The sequence below is a fragment of the Lepisma saccharinum genome, chromosome 21, assembly GCF_977018435.1.
Source record: "Lepisma saccharinum chromosome 21, izLepSacc3.1, whole genome shotgun sequence".
Taxonomy (NCBI): domain Eukaryota; kingdom Metazoa; phylum Arthropoda; class Insecta; order Zygentoma; family Lepismatidae; genus Lepisma; species Lepisma saccharinum.
Genome location: NC_139249.1, coordinates 49,352,511 through 49,379,398, shown reverse-complemented (window position 1 = coordinate 49,379,398; position 26,888 = coordinate 49,352,511). Strand labels below are relative to the sequence as shown.

General features: G+C 37.6%; 1 pseudogene across 1 annotated transcript in view; it reads left to right on the top strand.

Moving 5' to 3' along the window:
• LOC146004172 (ribose-5-phosphate isomerase-like) overlaps positions 1–26,888 on the top strand; it is a 76,433-nt pseudogene that overhangs the window by 2,786 nt on the left and 46,759 nt on the right. Inside the window, exons 3-5 of the transcript XR_014443899.1 lie at positions 2,715–2,825; positions 12,465–12,598; positions 13,790–13,931. The product of XR_014443899.1 is annotated as a ribose-5-phosphate isomerase-like (transcript). The remainder of the gene's footprint in view (positions 1–2,714; positions 2,826–12,464; positions 12,599–13,789; positions 13,932–26,888) is intronic.

The window sequence follows — 26,888 nt, the reverse complement described above, 5'->3', positions numbered from 1 at the left end:
GTAGGTATATTGTAAATCTTGCGCAATTGTTGGGAATTATATTCTTGGGGGTGCATGTGTATGATTCTTAAGCAATTGTTTTGGATAGTTTCAAGTTTCTTCAGATGAGTTATGTTACCGCCAAAAATAAGACTAGCACCATACTCTAATACGGGACGAATAAATGAAAGGCAGAAATGTCTACTCAGATTTCTATTAAGATATTTACGAATTTTTCGAAATATGTAAATATGGTGATAGATTCTACAAATATAGTTATTTATTTGATAATTAAAATTTAGCTGAGGGTCGATAATGATTCCGAGATATTTTAAATGATTACTCAAAGGTACTCTGGCGTTATTAAGGGTAATATCTATCGTGTTAGCCAGGATCCCTTACCGGTGTGAAGCAACATGGCCTTCGTCTTTGCAACGTTAAGTTTCAGGTTGTTCATGTTGTACCACGTTAATACTTTGGGGAATGAGTTTTCCATTTTCTCCTTTACATCCTGGTACGACAGAATCGCCAACATGGAAGTGCAGGTCTATGCACGGACTAGAGAGACTGTGGCGCCATCTCCAATGATATCACCGCCAGACCCTGTGCTCGAGTGGTAAGCACATCGTGCTGCGACGCCAAGTGTCCCAGGTTCGCATCCTGCTCGGGCTTGGTTTTATGTGAATGTCCATTCCAGGCACAAAACGCGAAGTAAAATAAACTAAATCAATCAATAAAGCAATGATGTCACCATGTTTCTTATACGCCAAGCAAATTTCATTACATTATGACCAATAGTTTGATTTTTATAAGTGAAAATCACGGCCGAGAGCAAGTGAAACACCCTGTATTATTGTGTGGCAAATGTTGGGAGTATTAGTACCTGAGTGTCAACTCATGTTGAACCACTGCCACAGCGGTGCTCAAAATGGTAGTCTGCTGAAACAGCTCTTCCACACCACAAGTGAGCTTCAAGTATCTGGTTTGAAATAATGTGCTCAGAAATGAGCTAAATATGAAAATAGAATATAACATGACAGTAAATGCAACATTTCAAATGTACTACTGATGGTTTTTGCACAGATTGCAATGTGTGTGTTTGTATAACAGGAAAAATACTGTAAATCATGTATCTGTATTATAAATATCCTTGGTGTTTTACTGGCACAGAAACAAGTTCGTCGTATTTATGAGGATGAATATAATTAAAAAAAATATTACTTCACTTTTTAAATTTGTCACAATTTTGAGACACACACAATTTTTTTCATCAAAACTTTAAACTGTTGCATTATAGGCCACAGTTATGGTCATCCACTCATTGTGAATATGTAAGTTGCTGAACTTCTTGATTGGATCAGAAGAGAACATCTCTCTTTTGTGCCAGGTCATAAGGTATTATACACATCCACACTGTACTGCAGTTTTGAATTGTTACATTTACTAACATTAGTAATCTCAAATAAGTTTAAGATTGAGACATTTTTGAAAGTATTCAGTGTCTGTAGTTACATATCAATTAAGAAACACGTGGATAAATTGGCCAATTTTTCTTCAGGTTTGGTAGAATTGTCTATATTGTTAATACCGTTCAATCTTTTTTTTAAAATTACAATGATGATAAAAATATTAAAGTAATGTGTGAAAGGACACAGGCAAAGAAAGGGGAACTAATTAACGGTTTTAGAAAAAGGGTCAAAATGCTGAAAAAGGCTCAATCTGTGATGTTCACTGTTGCGGAAAGTAGTTTGATGCCAACAATGGGTTCAGAAAATAATGCTACAGTAACAAACAGGCCAAAGATTCTTCCAGACGATCTTAGAGTACCGTTATCAACTTTTAATGGAGAAACAAAAGGGATGGAAGTTTATGGCTTTTTAGGCGAACTGGATGCATTCAGGAATTTATTGCTCAAGAATTTTCATGGGTTGGATCACAAATGAGAATTAGGGCGATTCTTGGATTATTTCTTTCAGGTAAATAACAAGCCCTTGGCAGTTGTTTATATTCGCAAGAATGACAATGTGTGTGAAACTGATAGCTGCAGGGAGTGATTTTATGGACTTCAGCAGCCTCCCATCACTCACAAAGCATCCCGAGGCAGTTCCGCTGATGCTAGGCTAGCTTCCACATTTGCTGTTCTGCTGTGGGTCTCAAATTATAGAATATGTAAATTAATGGAAGAATCCGAGCCTTGTTTATTGTAAATAAATGTATAAAGCCCATTACTGCAAGTTTCAGCAATTATCCTGCAACATTAATTCAATAAGTTCTTCCCTGTGATTGATTCTTTGGTTCCGAGCAATATGGTGATGAATGGGATGCGAACCCAGGACTAACGAGCCTATTTAATTGTTTATTTAGTTTTTTCCTGCCAGAAACTACCCAGTAAGGGTGGAGTGTTGCAGAACAGAAAATTGTTGAAGATTTGCTATGGACGTTTTCATCACATAACCTAATAACACCTTCTTTAGATCTTTTTTGTTTTATTTGTAAAAATAGTTAACTGTTAGAGAGATAGAAAAACACTTAGAAAAAAGACTTTAAAAATATATCTGAGATAAAACAATCCAACAATAATGCTTCATATTCTGACATTCAAAATTTATTTTCTTACTTTTTACATTTTTCCAAATCAACCAGTCCTTGAAAGTGATACATAAAATGTTCATCTCATTCTTAGCTTTGTGTTTTTTACCCATGTAAAAAATTGCTCATTTTCCTTTGCAGCCGAGAGGATGGAAAGTGAGCATTTGAGTGTGATTTGCATTCCAACTTCTTTTCAAGCTCGTCAACTCATTCTTCAGCACAAACTTCCTCTGGGAGATCTAGCAACAACCCCACAAGTAAGTAAATTAAGTGGATGTGCCATGTTGAGAGTTGCCATTTATTTCTCCCTTTATTTAGTATTGTTGCAGATATGAATTGCAATTTTCATGCTCAATAGTGTAAACTGACGTGACTTAATTTCAGCAGGTTATTACATCCACAATTGTTATTTTATTATACAGGGTGTCTGGCTTAGACCTTTATCATTACAAAACAGTATAACTTTAGTTATATTCAATTTCAAATGAAACTTATTGTTTGTATGGGACTGGCAACTGTGGCCATTTACAAGAATCACCTGTACTTCGAGTTGACGTGACACAGAGTGGACGGTTCAGAAGAAACTGTTCTGCGTTCTTTCACTGGCAGAAAACAAATCTGTGAAGCTTGTTCAACATGCTTTTTGGCGTGAATTCAATCTTCAACATCACAACATTGTTCCTTCCTATCTATGTGAATATTGTTAACTGGGATAAACAACTAAGAGAAACAGGATGTGTTGTGTTAGTGTGCAGGAAGTACGCAAAGGAAAACATTGAAGTGATTCGCATTGCATTCACAAGAAGTCCAAGTAAATCAATAACACGTGCAAGTTTAGAGCTCAACATTCCTCAGTCTACTATCCATGCCGTTGTGCACAAAAGGTTATGTCTACAAGATCCAGTTACATCAACGAATGTATCCTGATGATATACCTGAAAGACACACGTTTTCGGGAAAAATATTGACTGAAATTGACAACAACAATGCTTTTCTGGACAAGGTGTGATTTTCTGATGAAGCTGCATTCCACACATGTGGCAAAGTTAAGAAGCATAATTGCCGTATTTGGGAAGTGACAATGCTCATGAGTTTCGTGAAATTATGAGAGACTCTCCAAAATTTAATGTGTGGTGTGGGTTAATGAAAGAGAAGATAATAGGCCTGTTCTTCTTTGCTGAAGAAACTGTGAGAAGAATGAATTATTTAGACATGCTTCAGCATGTCAATGCCTCCAGAAACCATTTTCCAACAAGACGGAGCCCCGGCACATTTTGTTATCATTGTACGACAATTTCTTGATGACCATTTTCCTAGAAGATGGATAGGAAGAGGATGTAAACCACTTGCTTGGCCTCCGTGCTCAATGGATCTTTCCCCCCCCTAGACTTTTTTCTTTTGGGGGTTCATCAAGTACCAAGTCTACAGTATGCCTGTCGAGAACTTGGAAGACCTGCATAACAGAATTCGTCAGGCGATTAACAGTGTGACCCCTCAAATGCTAGTGAATACCTGGACAGAATTAGAATATCGGTTCAACATCTGCCATGCCACAGGGGGGGGGGGGGGGCTCAAAGCAAGGTTGGTGAAGTGCTGGTGCTGGAACAAAAATATGCATGAGTTTTTTCTTTCAAAATGTACATTTTGATAATAAAATTGTGTTTCTCTGCAAAATTATGCTCTTTTGTAATATATATATAAATGTTAATAACTTACATTTTGCAAGAATCTAGGTAACTCCTGCGATGTTTCGGGATGCAACTGCTACTTTCCTCAGGCTGCTCACGTTTAGGTTATGTATAAATCATAACCACGTCAAACTCTCTTCTACCTATGGAGTTTTTAATATATATATAATATATATTAAATTTGTGAGTAATTCGCACAACTTTCATGAACTCTTTTGTAATGTTAAAGGTCTAGGCTGGACACCCTGTATATATTTGAACAGTCTCCTCTCCTGCAAAAACCAGTTACATCAGCATGCTTTGCCTAAGGTTATTTGGGAGATGATGCACATGCACTGTGGCATTGCATTAATTGTCAGGAATAACCCGAGTTATATATGTATATACAATTCTATTTACATTGTTTTGTGGTTAGGATTATGTTCCTTCAGGACATCCTGTGAAATTTTATGTTATATATTAATTTTATGCAAGATATAATATATAAAATATATCATTGTTAGTGCATGAAGCCTCGTTTTTACATTCCCCTTCAGGTGTGTCCTGTATTGACAAAGGAAAAAATATAGGAGGCAACTCTATGATGCGTACTCCATTGTAACAACAATGGGTTTATATTTACAGAATGTTCGAAAATTTACATTTGCATTATGAATAATTTTCATTAGGGATGCCCCAATATGATTTTTTTTTCCAATTCCAATATTCTACTGATACAATATAAAATTGCAAATGTTCCGTGCAGGACATGAATAGTTCATTAACCTCATTAATTAATGAATGCAATGGGTTTTACCTTTGAAATAATAATTTATTTTAAACATGCACTTTACAAAACTAGGTGAATGGATTATACATTCATGTTCATGAGACTAACAAAATGGCAGAATTTTGCACTTATATTGATAGAATACCATTTAATCTGTCCCATGTGTGATTTTCATACTGTGAGTGATGTACTTGAGATTTTCAGGTAATCAAGATCTCCATTTACAATCGTATTGACCAGTCAGATTATAACTGTAGTCCTTCAGTGTTTGTGTGTCCTGTACTTATGATGTGAATGAATGATTTTAATGGACCATTGTTAATTTACATGAATGTCAAAATTTATGCCATTCATTCAGTAGAAGATATTTCCTTCTTTTATACTGTGCTTTATACTTAGTGCCAAGGTCCATTGAAAAATAAAACACATTGTTTACTATGTAGATGAAAAACCAGGTCTCTGGCCTACCATGCCATTGCTCTGCAACTGAGCTACCGAGCTTGCCTGGCTTCGCCTGATTTTTCCTTGGTTCTGTTTTGCCTGTGTGGTACACTGGAAATCTAATAACATGCCCTGCCTTACGGATATGCAACCCAGAATTTTATATCATCTAGAGTAATTTCCCGATTGGTGCAGTGTGTCCTACCCTATAACCGTAGTGTTTCCAACCCTGTATTAGTTGGTTGGTTTCTTTTTTTGTTGTTGTTTTAAGTCCACAATGCACAGTATGGCTAATCAGGACTGGACCTACAGTTTAAAGTGGGATCCAAACCACTTTGTGCCTCCACTGACCCGAAACCGGGTCCCCTTGATTAAAAGGTGACGATGCTACCACTACGCCATCCAATTCTGTATTGCTTGGTAGAAGACGAAACCTCCACATAAACTTCTTCAATCGTGAGTTGTATTTTGTTTACAGACTCACATTACAGGCCACTCTTATCCTGTATTGCATGTTTTCTGGAGCATTTATTTCTCCTTCTGCGGAGAAAATTCTATTATTATTTTGCATCTTATTTTTCGCGACTTCTCTACCATTTATTGGCTAATCGCAACAATGAGGATGAATAGATTAAATTGATAAACAGAAAATGGGGGCTAGATTGATATTATTATTATTACCATTATTATTACCTTTCTTTATTATGATTCACATTTATGGTACTTTTGGCTAATAGCAACAATGAGGATTAGTGTATGATAAAATTCATGAATGGACACTCATAAACAATCATACCCAGGCCAGAAGACGAACCCAGGAATTTTGGCAGCGAGATCAAAGCCGACGGCTTACCACATTCGGGCACAGCGGCAGCCAATTACTATTAGTGATATTGTCTCAAGTAGTGTATTTTACCACCATATTCTTTCATACAATCATGAAACAGATGAAAATAAAAATGTTAAAATACCTGCCTACGTTTTTTTTAGCTTGCAATATAAACCCCTACTGCACGAAGCCAAATTGTGGGAATACTAAACAGAACCAAGTTAACATATCTTGACTGTGGAAAGTGTTCATACAAAATCAAGAAAAGTTCTATTTAACAGTTGCCTGCCTGCTTTTGAATTATTTGTTGTATGGGAAAATTGTCTGAAATGTGTGTAGTTCCAGACAAAAAAGAACACAAAGATCAAATTGAGAGGCAACACTGTCACTGTTCTGCACTACATCGAGGCAACACGTCTCTTGAAGTGGGCAGGGCACCGTGGGTGTCAGCGATTGCTGTTGCTTCTGCAAAAGAACACTCACAGACAACTGAATCACGCTCTACTTAGAATCTAGTCAACCGAGAAAGGATTTGTTGAAGGAAATTGAAATATAAACAACATAATTTGGTGTAAGCCTAGTGCCTTCCTATAACTGTTACTCGCAATAACAGCTGACCAATTTTTACATGTGGAATTCCCTAATGAAAGAGGCAACAGACCACACTCCACACCTTTAGCTTGGTAACACTAGTAAATCATCTCATTATATGCGTTCAGTTATGCTGAAATTCATGGTTAATATATTACTTACAAACATAAATAATACCATGGGGTCAATCAGAGGCGAGGTATGGGGCAGAATTCAATATTATGCTTTACTTTCCTGAAGATATTGTAGCAATATAATCATCCCGCTCGTTTTCGTATTCTCAATTGAACTTGCACTATTTTTTCCAGAAGTTAAGTCCCACCTCCCCACTCCCACCTTAAAAATTATTGGGTGAGAGCTCACAAACTATACTAAAAGGGAATTACAGACAATACTTTACGACTCAGTGATGTGAGCTAGAACATAGTGAAAAATCACTGGTGCAAAATTCAATGTAATGATGATAAAATGAAGGTAGGAAAATGGATGTGCTAGAAAAAGTTTTACACACACACACACACACACACACACACACACACAATATAGTTAGTTAGTTCTGTGTAGAAGACATTTCTTCACATTTTTCCCACCTTGGTTTCCTTGAATTCACAAAACTAACCCCCCATAATCATGGAGTCCCAGGTTCGGTTCCTGGTGGAGACACAAATGCCTAGTGGTTCGGATCCCACTTTAAACTGTAGGCCCCACCTCAGGTAGCCTTTCTGAGTATGAAATGGAATTAAAACAAAATTGAAACACGGTAACCCATCACAACACACGTGCAGAGGGCATTGAACTTAATGACTGACAACTATTATATACAATGAACTTTCAGCGAAGCTGGAATAAGGTCTATTTGACATGCCAAATAGTGTGAATTTTCAGTCTCGTAGTGCCATCTATACGAAGTGTACGCGAGTTATCTAAAAAAAATCAAATGTGAGGGTGAGTTGAGCTGTTTCCTTCAATAAGACTCTTCACTTCAATATTTTCCTCTATGGCTGTCGATTTCGAATGGGCATCTAAGAGTGGTTGGTTAGCGCACCGGATTTGGTGCAAAATCACGGACTGTCATAGTTCCAATCACACTACAGACATAGCAAAATTTGTTCACCTGAAGATGAGAGAAGAGGTGCTCTCTTGAAATGTATAGATAGAATATATGAGGTGTTGCGGATACAAAGGGCAAACTCAACAAACTAACATTTTGAGAAAAATGTGTTTCACGTTGTGAGGCACAGGGCAAACTCTGATGGTATGACCTATTTGTTTTGTTAGCCTGTGTCTCTCAACTTGAAACGTAAAATGTTTGTTTGTTGAGTTCGCCCTTCATATCCGCAACGCCTTATATATAGTCAGTCAAAAAGAATAACAATGGGTAATGTCCAATTAAGTCGAAACTCTGTTTGAACCAGTGTTCATTCACAGAGCAGAAAGGTTATTTTGACAAACTCCTGTTTCCCTGCTGGCTTCTTCGGGGAAGGAGGCTTTGTAAAGTTATTGTTTCTTGCCCAAGCAGTAGGCCTAATTGGTTGATTGACCACGAGTCCCTTCGTAGGTAAATGTGGCAACAGAGGTTCACTGCCATAAAGGTGGTTCCTGTGCCGGCTGAAAGAGGAGCGGAAATTTAAAGAACCATAATATTTTCCTATCAATCTAAGGCCTAATATGTAACAGTTGGATATCCCCACGCCCTAATATTACTTATTACCCGTAACATATCCCTTGATAATCTACAAATTACTATTTGTATAACAGCAATGACTAATTAATAACGTAATTCAACGTGTGCCCTGTTTACTCAGTCAAATTTCCATCGCAGCCTGCGCCATAATGCCCCTCCCCCTGGGCAATCCTGACTTAGAACGTGAGAGGTGTAATGTAACTAATAGTTAAATATTAGGAATGGTTGCATGTGTGCTGTTCATTTGAATTTCATGTGAATCAAATCTGTCAATAATGTGAATATTAATTAATATTATAGAATGTAATATAATGGTGCAGATGTGTGAAAAAGTAACCATAAAAACCAAGGTATCAATAAGATAGAATTTGAAAGATAAGTTGCATATGGAGATATGTGTAATTAGTTTTGTTCAGGGATGTAGCAAAGGGCATCGGTTAAACCATATGGGGTTTCAATACTGTGTCCACCAGCCGTTGGATTCAAGCACTGCATCTAATCTAGCGACTAGTATTTTTCTCCTTATGGCAACTACTACTGCTGCATCGGGGAGGCCCTAGTCCTCTGACGGAGATAATTCGTTCGGAGTAATTGAAATGTCCTATATTAAAACAATTGAGCAATATTATTTTCAATGTGGATATTCTTCAGTAAATATGTTTCTAACTACAGTGTATCTAAATAGTGGGGATGTGGAGGTGATAGACATAGAGACAGAGTTGGGAGAGAGAGAGGGGGGGGGGAACACACACCATTTTCTGTTAAGTGCGAGCCTTTGGGATTTCTTTTTCCTAGCGCACCATAAACACAATATACAAAATACACCCCAAACCTTCAATGGCGAAATTGTGAGTAAATCACTCAACTGGAATAAAAAGTATGGATTTTAATCTAGGGGACCAGAAGATAGATATTGTGCAACCACATGCCAGTACACAAAAATTCCACTTTACCCACGAGAATTGTCATGCATGAGTGAAAAGTAGTTTACGTTAGTTGTGCGAGTTGCTTCAATCCCATTACCTGCAAAGAATAATGATAGCACTGAAAGCATAAAATACGGAAATGTGCATGTTTGGCAAGCTATGGGAAAGTAAATCCTTGTGTTTTCTTTTCGAATGTTACTAATTTTATGTCAACTTTCTGCATATAGCCAATAGCGGCAGAGGATGAATGATGCTTCAGGGAAATTGATGAAGATTGATGAAACAACGAAAAACAAAACCTCACAATTATCAGAGGCTAGGGCTCAAGAACCCTGGCTACGCAGCATGTTATGATATTTAAGTATATCACAGATTTCTGCTAAATCCTTTCCTAGATATTTATAACGGATGAATCCCCGCCCCTGCTATGAGAAAATGAAAGACTATGGGATGTGAAACATTAACAATATAATTGGAATGCTTTACTGTTTTTCAAATGTAGTAAGAGATCAGCGATAAGTTTGATTTTTTTTTTTACCAAAGTATAAGTGTATTTGAGCTCAAGGGCTACCTATATTTCATCATTTATAGAAGGTTAACTTCGCTGTTATGCCAGCAGCAGGCACAAGTATATCAATTTCTATTTGTTTGTTTTTTACTTCACTCTTCTATCTCTTGAGTTAATCGCGATAATACGAATGAATTATTTATTTATAAAATGGTGACGGAACAAACTCAAGGATACATCCATGCCTGGCCAGAGTTCGAATCTGGAACATATGGCCTCGCTTCACTAAAATGGCTGTCAGAAATGTATCGGAAAAGTATAGGAGCACCAAGAACCGGTTTCACCCAACACAGATGATGAAATCATTTACAGTGACTTGCTGTGGTAGTGTTGCTCGCCACCTTCTCCTCTCTAGCAGATAGCCTTCTCAGCACCCCACCTGCTGATGGAAGAGTATGGTCAAATGGTGCACCTACTTTTCGTTTCAAGCATATTCCACCTGGAAGGTTTCTGGCACCCCTCCGCCCCCCCTTCCCACCATGGTTAATAAATTAGACCCTTGCACTTTCAAAACCCTTATCGCAAGAAAAAGCTGGCATCAATTTTACACCACCATACACGGGAAACATTTCCTAACAAATTTTCTTGATTTGGACTAGGGGCAAATTATAAAAATAGTCACAGGAATTATACAGAAGAGAATTAAATTACCGAAAATATGGAAAAGCGCGATACCGAAATCTGTAATGAGTGCGAAGGGAAAATAAAAAATAATAATAATAATAAAAAAAGTATAAATATATTCTTATAACCAAATTAACAGAGAAAGTTATCACAGCAAATAATATTAAGCTCGAACAATGCAAATGAAAAAAAACGGAAAAGAACTAATACGAAATGAAATATACGACAAGCGGAAATAGGCTAAGGAAGCAACTGCTATTTTATAAATGTGGAAAGAAAACATAATCAAAGAAGACCTGGTTCGATTTACGATGGGAGCTCATATTTCATGTTCGAATCCCACTCTCTATGTCTACATGGATTTACACTTAAATCAAACTTCGTGGAACTTTTTCCAAAACAGATGTCGCCAAAAATTTAAGAACAAAAATAATAACTCTGAAGAAAAAATGCCGTAAGCGTTATTGCAAAATGAAAAAAAAAAAAAACACAACAAAAATATGTAATGGGTGCAAATAGGATACAGTGGGAAAAAAGACAAGCGTAACAGTCATAGGCACACTGAATGGGGAGGGGGTGGTTATGGGAGTCAGAATCCTTTCTTTGGACTTACCTATGGTAGCAGAAACAACAAAACTAATCACAACTTCCACGTCATTTTACTTTTGCCTTTCAAGGGTTGTTCCGAGCACACGTAAATGTTTAGGAAAATTTCTGAGTTCAATTTATACACAGATACATTAATCGAGACTGAACTTATGGTCTAGACTGGTGGACCACCAGTGGGAATTGTATCCCAGGACGGCTTGATTACAAGGCGACTTTACGCTATCGGAAGGAGCTCTTTTTTTTCTGAAATATACAACAGAATTAGTCATAATGATAATTTTTCATATGCAGATCTCTCTCATGCGAGGTGCCAAGTATCTGAGCGATAACGAAATCCGTGATACCTCCTTTCTTCACATATTTGTTCGGAAGTGGTAAAATAATAATAAAAAACTCAAACGTAAATGTTAATAACACTTATTATTATTACCAGACATATTCTCAAAATAAACTTGTCATTTGTTGAAATAAAATCAAGAGGAAAGCACTACCTGCTCTAGTGAATCTGTGGCTAGATTCAAGATTTGGAAACACTACGCTTCTCATGAGCTGCTCTTCCAGGCAAAATTAGATGATATAAAATTCCGGGTTGCATAACTGTAAGGGAGGGCGTGTCTTTAGATTTCCAGTGTACTTACAGAGACTATTCCACACAGGTAAAACAGCGCCAGTAAAAAATCGGGCGAAGCCAGGCCGGCTAAGTAGCTCAGTGGTAGAGCAATGGCACAGTAGGCCTGAGTCCTGGTCGAGCCTGCATTTATTGCTGAAAAATCTACATAGTACATCTCGTGTGCCTAATTTAATGACATTGTTTACTGTTCATAACTTTGCAGTTCATTAGAAACCGAACTATGAGCCAGAGAAAAGCTATACAAGATATTGAAGAAAATAATATTGTAGGATTGACATATTTCTTACTTCCTCTAGTCATATTTTGTGTTCGTACCATAAGTGAGAGGAAAATGTAGTTAGGTCAATACATGACGACACTTGCTAGATTTTGCTTCATTTCAATTCAGTCCCTACAAATTTGAAATCCAAATTATTGATGATATTTTTCAAGCTAAGAAGTTTGTGAGAAGAGCTGAAATGTTGCCAGCAGTAAAGAAATAATTTGTGATGTTAAAATATATGTATTATTGAAGTGACTGTTTCCTTCCCTTTCAGCTGGATTGTGCAATAGATGGTGCTGACGAAGCAGATGCCAAGTTGACTCTCATTAAAGGTGGTGGTGGTTGCCTTACACAAGAAAAGATTGTGGCATCATGTGCCAAAGAATTCATTGTGATAGGAGATTACATGTAAGTAATTGTTAGTGTTACCATAAGTTTGTAAATAACATCTCACTTTATATTTCCATTTTACTATATTGTGCTGCATTTGATATGTTCAGATACCATACAGTGGGTTGAATCCCATTTCAAAAACCTGTAGGATCAGTTCAGATTAACCTACCTATTTTTAAAATAATTTCAATATTTCTAAAACAAAGTTTGGTATTTTTGTATCCATACATACCTAAGCGAATGTTGTGAGAAATTGTGATAATTATATGTAATACTGATAAATTCAATAACACCAATGTGCTGTAATAGTTTCGAAAATAGATTGCCATCTAACTGGCTGTAAAAATGTAGTGTTTTCACTTCATTGTGAAATAATTGTTTTGGATTATCTTATGTAACAGATATTACTATTCATTGTACTGTTAGCTCTTGAGAAAGATACAAGTTTAATGTACCATATATTTCTGAATGCAAAACGAGATTTTTTGCAGCAGAAGTATGGGGTCATCTTGCTTTCACGTCATATGATGTGGAGTTTTTCTTTTCTTTACTGAACAGAATCATGAGCTTCCATTAAGCTCTAACTCTCTGTGGACCATTCCAGTGAGGAGGACTAAGTGGGATCTGTATCTGACTAAGGGATGTCTGTATCTGATTTTATTTTTTGTGTACCGATAATTTTATTGTCTCCTTCAGTTACTTGTAGTAAGGTAACCAATTGTAAGTTTTGAAAATAGTTTTCCTGTAATCCCTTGTTAGAAAATGAGGAGTCGTCTTTGATTCAGAGTCATCTTGCATTTAGAGATATACAGTATTATGAGGTTGTGCAAATATAGTTTTTCCATTACAAATACAGTTGTTAATAATATTTTGAATGTGTCTAGCTACACGGTCAACCTGAAAAAGTCTTAATTGTACTAAACTAACTTATCTTGATATTGGTAGCTCTTGAGTCCTGGTTGAGCCTGCATAGCAAATCTCAGCAAATCTCGTCAGTGTGCCAGATTATAAAGTTTGGTATTATCTGTGTTAAAATAATATTTATTTTGTGTTTACATTTTAACACCTCTGAATCTGCACACATTGAAAACACTCTTGTGCATTTTAAAATGCAGTTAACAATTACATTTCAAATATTTGTATGTTGTACTTGCATTTACCTTGTAACACATTATTTTGATTTTAGTTTCTTTAATTTCTTTGTAGGAAAGACTCAGTTGTTTTAGGTGAGAAGTACAAGAAGGGAATCCCAGTGGAAGTGATTCCAATGGCTTACGTTCCTATTAAAAGCAAAATAGAATCTCTGTTTGGAGGAGAAGCTGAACCGAGGATGGGGAAAATGAAAGCTGTGCGTGTTTATTTTTAATGTGAATTTTCTTTTATTATATTTCTCCCATTTGGATAATTTGTGACTGAAGTAGTAGTGTATAGGGATGGACGATATCGGAAATTTGATATATCGTCAAGAAAATATCATCACAGACTATATGATACTTTTTCCATATCGTATTATTGGCGATATATTGTCTCCACGATATATATAACCAAATATCTTGACAATATATCACTGACAATATATACAGGGTGTTTCTAAAGTTCGTTTCTAACGCATAGGAGGTGATTCTACACATGAAAATAAGCAGAAGTTCATGTGATGAAATGCCGAAAACGGCACCCATTTGGATTTCTTGAAGTGGGAAAAGGTGCGAAAATTATGTTTACAAGGAAATAGTGGCACAACGGTCAACCATTTGACCACGTTGAAGGTCGTTCCATAAAGAAATATGGCATGCTGTATTCAAAAAAGCACATGGCAGATGTGTGAAGTTGATGCGCAAGGGATTACCCAAAGGAAGCGGATGGGTTTGTTGAAGTCATGGCAGGTTAGATACCCGGTGGAGGCGCATAGTGGTTCTGATCCCACTTTAAACTATAGGTCCAGTCCCAATTAGTCTTAATGTGCATAAAGTGGATTTAAAACCAACTCAATCAATCAATGTTGAAGTCATGGGGTAGGGAATGATTTTATGGAGTGATTAGCATGGGCGACCTGGGCGATGTATTTGGTCGCGATGTTGTGTTGTCGATATTTGTACATACCCACATGCTGAAAGGCTGAAGCATGACCTTGACTTTGGCAATTCTCGCTAGGGGCGCTAACACACTAGTTTTCTTCCGGCAGGAAAGCACCGGTTGTTGCCATTCATGCTTCACGTACTGCGATATCAGCATCACAGTGCATCAGGTTACCATCACATGTTTGCGGTTGAATACGTACGAGTGGAAAGACTTGAACTTGGTGAACGAATTGGGCAAACCTCGCAATAGGCACTGCTAGGTGTTATCGATAGGCACAGCCCATCGTGTACAGTGCACTAGTGTTCGTCATCTACGGGTCGGCAGATATCCAGCAATAGGGATGACTGCATACACCACAGAGGAGCTGGCAGACATGCATCTCATTTATGGCAAGACAGGAAGTAATAGCTATGCAGCATGGCATTTGTATGGTGAACGTTTTCCAAATAGGAGGCTGCCATCGGACACCTTCTTTGAAAGAGTGTATACTCGACTTCGGGAAACAGGATCAGTGCTACCACGCCGTCGAGAAATTGAAGCCCACGAAGTGTGCTCACAGATCAATTTGTGGATGTGGTGTCCTGACACCAGTACGCATGCCAAAGCAAGTGCCCATAACACCTCCCATGTTAATGTGTGACACGTCCTGTCCAAAGAGGGGATGTACCCTTTCAAACTCCAAAAGGTACAAGACCTTTTAGCTCAGGACTTTGGCCCACATGTGGTGTTTTGCCAATGGCTTTTGCATCAGATGGAAACTATCCTGAATTTTGCGAACAGGGTGTTGTGGACCGATTAAGCAATGTTCACCAAAAGGAGCGTGTTCAATAGCAAAAACAGTCACGTTTGGGATTTTGCAAATCCACATGCAATTCTCGTGGCACACAATCGATGTATTGGTAGGGATGGGCCTGTGCCATGGGCAACAAGATTGTCGGACATCACTCCCCTGGACTTCTTTCTATGGGGAGAGATGAAACGCCTCATATACAAAACACGTGTCATGTTAGCCGAGGATCTTGTTGCATGCATTAATGTCACCGCAGCAATGATAGCAGATACCGCAGGGTTGTTTCCTCGCACTAGACAATCGTTGATTCAGCGTTGTCATCTCCATGTGGAAGTTAATGACAGACAGTTAGAATATCGTCTTTGGTATGGTTCCCTCGGCACCTCCACTCTGTAAACAGTGCACATGTCGACACATATACAACCTAGCGCATCACCACCACCATCTTTGTTTCTCTACATAATGGTGATGTCCACTACGGATATTCGCTTTCTTCTTGGTTGTCAGTCTCCGTATATCACTTTCCTTGGATAACACATCTTGCTAAACCCTTCCCTACCACCATGACTTCAACAGACCCATTCGCTTCCTTTGGGGAATCCTTTGCACATCAACTTCACACATCTGCCATGTGCTTTTTTGAATAGAGCATGCTGCATTTCTTTGTGGAACGCCCTTCACCGCGGTCATATGGTTGGTCGTTGTGCTACTATTTCCTTGTAAACATAATTTTCACACTTTTTCCCACTTCAATAAATCCGAATGAGTGCCAATTTCGGCATTTTGTCACATTAACTTGAGTTTATTTTCAAGTGTAGAATCACCTCCTACGTTGGAAACGATCTTTAGAAACACCCTGTATATCGCCAAATATTGTGATGATATATATTGCCAACACAATATATATTGCCAAATATCATGATATATCGCCAACATGATGATATATATGAAGAAAATATTATCGTGATGATATATCGCCAACACGATATGTATCGCCAAGATATTGTGACAATATATCATCTAGTTGATATCCCCTGAAAAATATTTTTTCAATATTGCAATATATCATTTGGACAGTATATCGCTCAACACTAGTAGTGTATTCAGTTTTATTGAACTGTGTATTTCAGAATAAGTTACTTTAATATCATGGTACTTTGCTTGAAAAAATGTACATACATACATATTCATAATTATTGTGATTTTCACACAGACCTAAAGGAAAAAATTGAAATTTTCGAACCTTCCTGGGTGTTGGAGGGATTGACAAAGGAATAAGCATTACTGTGGGTTAAAAACATTGAGACTCCATAGACACCAGAAAGTATAATTTTAATATTTTAAACCATTTACCTATCTTAACCCAAAGTTATGCTTATTTCTTTCTCAATCCCTGAAAATAAACCCAGGTGGGTTTCAAAATTTGGGTAATTCGTAATGTGTTTGTCTTTGTCTAGACTAGAGGTCTCCAAACTCCAATAATTGTTAGGGTCTCCCTGATGGCGCAGGTGTTGCGTCGTTGCCTTCTAATCAAGGGGTCCTGGGTTTGATACCCAGTGGAGGCACATAATGGTTCGAATCTCACTTTAAACTGTAGGTCCAGTCCAGATTAACCTTACTGTGCATAAAGTGGACTTCAAACACCAAATCAATCAAACAATCTAAGAATTTTTAATCTCCTACTCACACTTGAAAGTACATGGCGAGCTACCAAGGGTGTATTTCTATTTTATGATTATTTCTTGTTTTGTGAAAGCTTTAAGAGGAATAATCAAATTACACTTTTTAATTTTGTACAACATAGAACATAAAAAGAGAGTTTAAGACATGTGAATACTTTCATGCACATTTTTGTTAAGTTGGGTTTCTAAGTTACTACAGTGGATGCAATTTTCTAGATCTCCATCTGTCAGTGCATTCCTGAACCTGTTTTTAAGCACCTTAATCGAAATAAATAAACCTGACATAAGTAGAGCAGAGCAATGTCTTCACTCATAGTACCATCCAAATCAAAACATCGTTGGGCACAAGAGGCCAAATTGCACTTAAAAGAGATGAGTGGTTTTAATAACAAATCACTTTGAAAAGCATGAGCTCCATTTCCACTGCATAGCTCTCTTCTTGAATATGTTGAAGTTGAAATTCCTTATTATCACTTACTTGACTCAATTCCTTTAGTTCCTACTGGAACATAGGGCATCCACGAAGCATCTCCACCTCACTCTATTGCATGCGATCTTCTTAATTTCTCTCCAACTTTTCCCCTGTTGTCTTCCTTCTTCTCTTTCAATAGTACGTTTCCATGAGCTTTTTGGCTTTCCCCTTTTTCTAGCACCTTGAGGGTTCCAATCAAGTGCTTGTTTCTCGATTGCATTATGTGCTTTCCTTAGGGTGTGTCCTACTGAGTTCCATTTTCTTATTTTAATTTGGTTTTTAATCTGGTCTTCTGTTGCTCATGTCTAAAGTTATTGATTTGTGATTACTTCTGGCCAATGTACATTTAATATTCTGAGACATCTGTTAATGAAAACTTTTGTGCCTTAGTATCAGCAGGAGCTCAATTGTCTTGAAATCTTGAAAACATTTCTGAAACTGCTCTCTCAACCCTCAAAGAATTTCAGCATGGTATTTAATAATAGAGCTGTAATGGGCCCTGTTTATCCAGTTTGTCTTTCCATCAGGAAAACTGGCAAATCTTGGGTAAGATTTTTTCCCACAACTGAAGCTGCTTTGAAAATCTCTGCATATTGGAATTAATTTCTCCCAAGTTCTTATCCTTGCCCTGCAGTTGGCAAGTCAGTTCATTCAGCTTTTCAATTATGCCCACCAAGAATGTCAAACCCTGCAACCAGATTGAATTTTGAAGTTGAGGGTATGGTTCACCACGTTCTTTCAAAAACTACATGACTGAAATGCTGTCTAACTCTTCAGCCACTCGACCATCGTTCCTCATTGTCAAGCAGTAGATCACGGTGTAGCATCAAATCATCGCCGACAAAACATCGCCAACAAAACATCGACGGTACAAAACATCGACAGCACAAAACATCGACAGTTCAAAACATCGGCGGCAAAAATATCGACGGCAAAAATATCAACGACAAAAACATCGACACCAAAAACATCGACGGCAAAAACATCGACATCAAAAACATCGACACCAAAAACATCGACACCAAAAACATCGACGGTAAAAACAACGACATCAAAAACATCGACGCCAAAAACATCGACATCAAAAACATCGACGCCAAAAACATCGACCGTAAAAACATCGACGGCAAAAACATGCACACCAAAAACATCGACGGCAAGAACATCAACGACAAAAACATCGACCGTAAAAACATCGACAAGAACTTCGACGGCAAAAACATCGACGGTAAAAACATCGACGCTAAAAACATCGACGGTAAACCCATCGACGGTATAAACATGGACGGCAAAAACATCGACGGCAAAAACATCGACATCAAAAACATCGACGGCAAGAACATCGACACCGAAAACATCGGCGGTAAAAACATCGACGGCCAAAACATGGACATCAAAAACATCGACGGGAAAATCATTTTTTGACTAAGTTTTCCACACTAAGGAATTCAGATCTAACCCCGAATATTTTGAGATGGGCTACCCTAAATTATAAAGTGTTTCAGTGAAACGAGCAATATGTAATGAGCAAACTCAAGTTGCCAACTTATAGTGCTACCGTGCTACCAATGTATAATGGTCATTGTTGTAAGAACGGTCCGCGAGGCCGAAACAATAAAGACGTTATTATTATTATTATTATTATTATTATTATTATTATTATTATTATTATTATTATTATTATTATTGATAAAATTACAAACAATGAGATTGCCCAGTGAACGCGATTGTTTAGTTTCTGATAACCATTTATCACTTCTCGCTGGCAGCATTTCTGGTCGGGGGAAAGGGAAAGGAAGGCTCCTCCGTGTGCAAGATGAAAAGATCACCGACTATTGTTATTTCTTGTTTATTAGACGCAGGAGACCGAAAGGACCAATAAATATTCAACTTGCCTTTTCCGTAGAGACTTTCTTTCGGTTCATGCACTGGTACACACTGTGTGCAAGTAATATAACTGCCCCCTTGCAATATTGTCTTGCCCCCTTCCTCTCCAGACATTTTCCCTGGGTGTCGCACCACGAAGCGCCTTCACTGTGTATCAGTTCCGCTGTTGTATTTGAATCAAGGGGTCCGAGGTTCGATCCCCGGTGGAGGAAAGTTGCACAGTGGTATGGATTATTTAAACTATAGGTTCAGTTCCGATTAACCCTTCGTGGGTCACACGAGAAAAATTACCTTGTTGATCGCTCACGGTGCCAGAGACCGGGCTCTTAATATATTTTAAATTAAAGGTCTAAAACACCAAATCCTCAATTATTACGATTAAAAAAAACAATATATATATATATATATATATTGTTTTTTGTTATAAATATATTTGCAAACAATCGATATTGTATAAAACTAGGAATTGCATATTTCAGTTTCAAAAAATAAATATACAGGACAAAATAAATACTATTCCAAATACCAAAAATTTCAATGTTACATGTGCACCCATAAAATAATAATAATCGTTTTAAGTCCTCTTTATGCACAGAGAAGTCAATCGGGACTGGATGCACACTTTAAAATAGGATCTGAACCACCATGTGCTTTTACTAGGTATCGAACCCGGAACCCATTGATTACAGGGTAACACTGCATTTATTGCAGAGACAATTGGAAAAATTAGTTTCTTTTGCAAATAAAGTAACTGGTGATTGAAAGTATTTTTAAATTTTTCACTGCACTCTTACAAATGTTACAGTGATGGGTATCAATGACCATCTGAATCAAACTGTCACTTTCTGAGAATATACGTTCTTATTCCCTTATGTCCACCTCATCAGGGACGGCGTTCCAGGCAGGCTAGGGGACTGAAGCCACACAAAACATCTCTGGCTCCCTTCTCCCCAAGATTTTTATAGTGGGTTAGACTCATTTCGACCAAAAATAGGAAAAACTAGAAGTTTTCTCACTCAATATTTTCCATTAAAAAAAACTTCCATTTGGCCAATCATAACTCACCAAACTTGCTACAAAAATTGAATCACTATTTTTAGGGATAGGTGTAACAGGTGCGAAAATATTTTTTTTTATAAGTAGGAGAACGTTCAACACCTAACGAACCTTTAAGCTTTATTTTCATGCGCACGGGAGGCAAGGGTGGCCGACTGTCTCCCCTAATCCTTTACTTAGAAATGCAATGTAATCTTATTGCAGTTATAATATTATACTCTAAAAGAATGTTACCTATTTTTAAGTCGATACATGTCCAAACAACTATTGGAGAAGGGGGTTGCTTATACCGTGCGTCCATTTCGATCTGCAGCCGAGAGATCGGGAGAAGCGTGGCGGGCGGCACTGACGGAGATGCCGACATTTGCGGCCTGAAATGCCCGCTTATTTTTATGGACATATGCAGACATTTATATAAATATTGCAAAACGAGCACTAACCTGTGTTATAAGAGTATGGTTTTAATTTTAGTAGCTTAGTGACTGTATGTGCCGATGATTTTGACACGCCCACCTCTTGTGAAACACGGCGTAGAGGTTTGTTTGGAGAACGTTCTAACGCTGCACCAATATCATCGAGTTTTGCTTCGGTTAGAATCCGTCGTTTTTGCTTAGGTGTTTTAAAATTTAACGATACAGTTTCTCGTAATTTAAGGACAAGATGTCTAACCGTATCTCTGTGTGGAGTTGAAACGCATGGGAATTTCTGTACAAATTACCTACACACGTCTCGACACGAGTTTGTTTTCACGTAGGTACGTGTCATACATAAAAAAATCTTTGTTCTAACGTGAATCTTGCGGCTGGCATTCCAATCGTCTCACTGACACGTCACACATACACACTACAATAACACAAACAAGTAACTGCAAGTAACCAAGAATAACACTCTTGCGCACAATACGAAATTAACACGCTCTTGGTTTACATTGCTCGCCACTATATTTACAACTCTGTCTTCATCTAGTCGCGAAGGAACAAAAAACTCGAGCTCGGAGATTTCGGATTGCAAGGAAGCTCACGAACACTATTGACTTTTAACGGTTTCTTCTACAGCGTAATCTTGATACAGTGTTGCACATTCAAAACCTCCAAACGATCCCCATCGGCACAAAACTCTTTCAAGGATATAAACTTAAGCAGGACGTTACTGGTCAAAACTATGATTAAAATGTTTTATTATCTGTGGCTCTTAACATCGTTTCTAAAGCGTATTTTTTTGTGTATATAAGAGCAGAACTTGGATGAATTACAGAAGAACTTTTGCGTGTTATAACACAAGTTAGTGATCGTTTTGCAATATTTATATAAATGTCTGCATATGTCTATAAAAATAAGCGGGCATTACAGGCCGCAAATGTCGGCATCTCCGTCAGCGCCGCCCGCCACGCTTCTCCCGATCTCTCGGCTGCAGATCGAAATGAACGCACGGTATTACTTTGTATATAATTGAACTATTTCACTCCGTTTTCTGGAAATTTCTTGTAATTAACACTCACTCATATTTTATACGTTACCTGTGAGTTAAGAGCTGTGTAGCTTAATATAGCTGGCGAATAAATGGCTCATACTTGGAAATTAATAAATTATGTGTAGTTGTTTTGAATCTGAACCTGAGAGATTCATTTAAAGTCACATATAATTTAAACAGTGTGATCTTTTTTTAATAATGCAATACATATATAGCTTAATTGCAAGTAGTCCAACAAGGCATGGTATCTTCGAAAGCATCTTAAGAGATGCAGGATAGAAACTTATTCCTTTAAGGATTCTATCTGTAACAAGATGGGCTTGCTGTTCGAATGCTACGACAGTCATAAATTATTTCCGTAAATATTTGACATCAGGAAATAGTCTCAAATACAAATGTAACTGAAGTGAAAGCATAAGAAGATAACTGCTTGCGCAAATGAGAATGGCGGAAGCAAGGGGAGCTTTGTCCGTATTTTTATTGACCTCTTCAGGCCAGAGGAGCAATTTTTATGATTTCACAAATGTGACAGTTGTTTCACAAAATAAAAAATAATCTTGGATGCTATTTTTATGGCCTAAAAAACTTTTGAATCCTCCCCAAAAAAGTTTAGCGGCAAGTTCGATTGTGACCCCCTAAAGTTAGATTCCAAGTTACGCCCATAAACGTGGATAGAGAAATTCCTCGTCAAACAAAAGAAATAAATAGATAATACGTGGCAAAATGATGTCTAAATGTGGCAGCGATTGGTTTCCAAAACTGTGGGGGGGGGGGAGGACAAGGACAGTTTACTTTCCCTTGGTACATAAGGTTTAGCATAGTGCTAGAGAAAATGTGGCAAAATGTATGGGGTGGTGCAACTGCCCCCGCCCCCCACACAATCTCCGCCACTAGTTAAATGTGAAAGAACATTTTTCTACTTTGCAGCAAATCATCGGTTACCTTCGTAATGGGATTGGTAACTGGAGGTTGAGTGCTGTATTTATTCCCTCAAATGTAACAATTATTTAACAAAATAGTCCTGGATATTATTTTTATGGGATGGAAAAACCTTTTGATTCTCGATTAGTGTAGTGGCGGGGATTAGGTTGGCATGGGGGTGCAGATGCCCCCCCCCCATACTTTTTGCCGCTTTTGCCCCAGCATTATGCTAAACCATATGTACGAAGAGAAAGTAAATTGTTCTTGCCCCCCCCCCCCCCTCACCCCAGTTTTGGAACCCAATAGCCTCCACTGCATTTAACTGTTAATGAATAACACAAAGCTTATAAAGTTCGTTAAAGGCAATTTTGAACATTTCAACCATTGCAAGCAGTTGCGGAAGGGTTCTTATTGCTAATTCCCTTCCATATCACAACAGTAGTGAGCGGCGGAAGATTTTAGCTTTCCGTACTTCATAAATTCGAAACAGCCAAATCCAATTAACACATCACTTACTGTCCTTAGTAAAGCTTTCCTTTAATTTAGAAATTAATAAATCATAATTTTAATATTCTCTTCACATGTAGCTGTTCTGCTTTCACATGCTGGAATCGAAATGGGCTACTACGACAGTGCACAAATTATTTTCTAGCCTCAGAAATGAGGTTAATATAAGTCCAACCAACTAAATACTGCAATACGGTGCAAAAATCAGCACGCTTGGGGAATGTAGTCAGTCATACTCCTAAGACTCCGAAGAGTATTAACTTGCCCAAGCGTGCTGACTTTTGCACAAATTGCAGTATTTTATAGTGGAATTCGAGCCACTTAATGAAATGTTCCCCCACCAGTAATCGAACACGGGTACATTTGGTAACAAGGCAGCAGTCTTATTATTACCTGACTACCTGGGTGTGGAGCTCAATTTTAATATTTCTAATTCATAGTTTGTTAACTCCTTGATTTCATAACGTCGTATTTCTCTCTCTCGGAATTTTTAGTGATAAGGATATACGTATATACTGCCTTTCACGGCCGAGGTGGCCGTTGGCCGGTGGTTAGCACGTCGGAAAGTAAGAGCACATCTGCCGGCATTTAAACCCACAACTGTACGCTGACCTTGACATTGGACACGTCCGTGCTTCAGTATCCAGACAGCTGTTGTCCAGTTTGCACGTGTTTGTGAAGTGTTAAATTGTTAACAAGTGTTTTAGATTGATTTGTTTTAGTTTATGTATTACCAGTTCTTTCTGCAGTCTAATAATGCCACGCCTTCCATACAATATTAAACAACAAATTTTTATATACGACTCTTACGTCATTACGAATTCTTGTAGGGAAGTTAGAATGCATTTTGCAGCAGAATTCCCATATGCTCCTGTTTCACACAGAGACAGTGATCTGTTACTTGTGAACAAATTTAGGAAAATAGGGTCTGCTCTTGTTAAGGTAAAACGGCATGTGCTTACTGAGGATAAACTAGACGACGTTGGAACACGATTGAAACATACTCCTCAGAAATCTCTCCGACGCCTTGCACAAGAAATAGACATATTTCTAACGTCATTGTTGCGAGCTACCAAGCTTTTATACCGGAAGCCATATATCAGAAGAATTGAAAGAAAATATGAAGAAATAAATTGAAGCAATTTCGAAAGAGGAACTGATATGTGTTAGTGAAAATTTCCTATAAATATGTGGATGCAGGAGGACATCATTTCAGAAACAAGTTCTAGATCCGCCTATGTGTATGGCGACAACCTGTATATTTATGTCTAACACGAACTACTAGCAAAAAATTACAGCTAAATTATTCTCCTTATTTTCTTAAGTTCATATAAGGCTGTGTATTTTAAAAAATAAAACACGTTGTTTGTTAAAAACACTTCATGCACAATCTACATTTGTGAAAAAAATTCTAGAAACCCTTCTGGTGTGACTGGTAGAATTTATATCAGCTGCGAATAAACCCTGATGTTTGTGAGAGACGATGTTTTGAAGGCTTCAGTCCAGTGGCTGTCACAAGGGGTCTGCTGTGTGAAGGTGGGCGGGGGAGGTAAAGCAAAGGGGCCATCAGTCGGTTCGTACCGTAGTCGTAAAGGAACATTTCTTCCACATCCACAATATAACGAGCATACAACTATCCCGTCTATGAAGTTAAAAGCAGCTTAGTAGTAAATTGTACGTTAGCACTCAAAGAATTTGGACTTTAACACTCAAAGCACAAAAAAGAGACGCCCCATTCAACTGTAGTTTTGTGCTGGAAAGGAATTTTCTGATGTTGTTTTGAAAATGTTACCGTGACACCCTTTCTCTAGTACATTAACTGGTTCCAAGGGGAAGGTGTTTCAAAGATAGTGTAATGACACACTTTCTTGGATCTAATACTGTTCATCCACAGGAAGTGTATTTCCTATTTTGATGTCGGTTGTGTGTCAATACCCTGAAGTGTTAACGGGAGACGCACTATTTCGAAAGATTGACGTCCTCCAATTTAGTGTCGTTGGACTAAAAATGGAGACTAACATGGACAATATGTTTGCGGAAAATTTTGGGCACCGATGACGTTGAAGTAGCCACTGTATCGACAACAGTATAAAATTAGATGATTGTCAACAGTTGTCACATTCCGAAAGAAGCTGAAGAAGACGCAAACTGTATTTGCCGACTTGTATCTCTAAATTAATACCAGGTAAGACTGCAGTAAGTTGTTATAATTTTTACTGATTAATATTGCACTGTGTATTTGAGATAAAAGTTTAATACGAATTTTGTGCATATTGTTAATTTTCTATTAGACTAATCGCGACGATGATGAAGATGACAAAATTAAATATGGTTTCTAAACTTTATTTTATGCTCAGATAGGTTAGTCAGGACTGTATCTATATTTTAAATTAAGATCCGAACCAGTGCTCGGTGTATATAGACCGATATTTTAATATAAGACAGTGTTATCGTAGGGAGCGTTCACGAGTGGGAAACGCCACAAAGAAGTGAACTTAGAACTCTTTGGCACTGTATTATGCTAACCAACCGCTACGATTCTTAACTTTTTGCTTTGTAGCTACTGTCTCGGAGAATGGTAGCAAGTCATCTGAATGTCTTTCAAAATAAAAAAATTGTTGTGTTTTTAGTTTAGAGCAAAAAACGATTTTTATTTTTATTGATTGATTGATTGATTTTATTTTTCAAATAAAATTTGTTGCATACGATAATCTATTTAAATTTATTAGTTTTAATTAATTGAACAATGTACCGAAAACACTAATATTATTTATTATTTTCAGATTATTTGTGCGGTTCATCTTTTCTATTTCGTTTGAAGTGCATTTGATAATACGAAGCGGTAAGTAATTTTTAAACTAGAACAGTATTTTTTGTTTTATTTTTAATATTTTCAGTTACAGTGTAGTGCATATAATTATTTTATTACTATGAAAACGAGTGATGTTGCTTCGGAGTTTACTATTGAGCGTATTGAGGGGGCGGTGGAAGATGAAATGTGTTAATTAGATTCACAATGGAACAGTTTGTATTACATTGGGGATTTTTCTTTACTACCCATGAAGCTAGCGTTATTTGAAAGAGATAGATATTTGTATTTAAATACCAGAGAAATTTGAAGAAAATGGTGCTGGCGCATTTACGATTCGAACCTAAGACTTTGGATTCTGATTGATTGATTGATTGAATTGTTGTTTTAAGTCCATTTTATGCACAGAAAGGCTAATCGGGACTGGACCTACAGTTTAAAGTAGGATCAGAACCACTTTGTGCCTCTAACAGGTATCAGCACTCTTTGATTACAAGGCGACAGCGCTACCACTGCGCCATCGGGGAGGCTTTTTTTTTTATTTTGATGTGCACCAAGATTTTTTACTTTATGTTATGCTTTCTACAACTTTTGGCTAAATGCGACGATGAGTGATGATGTGATGAAGGGAT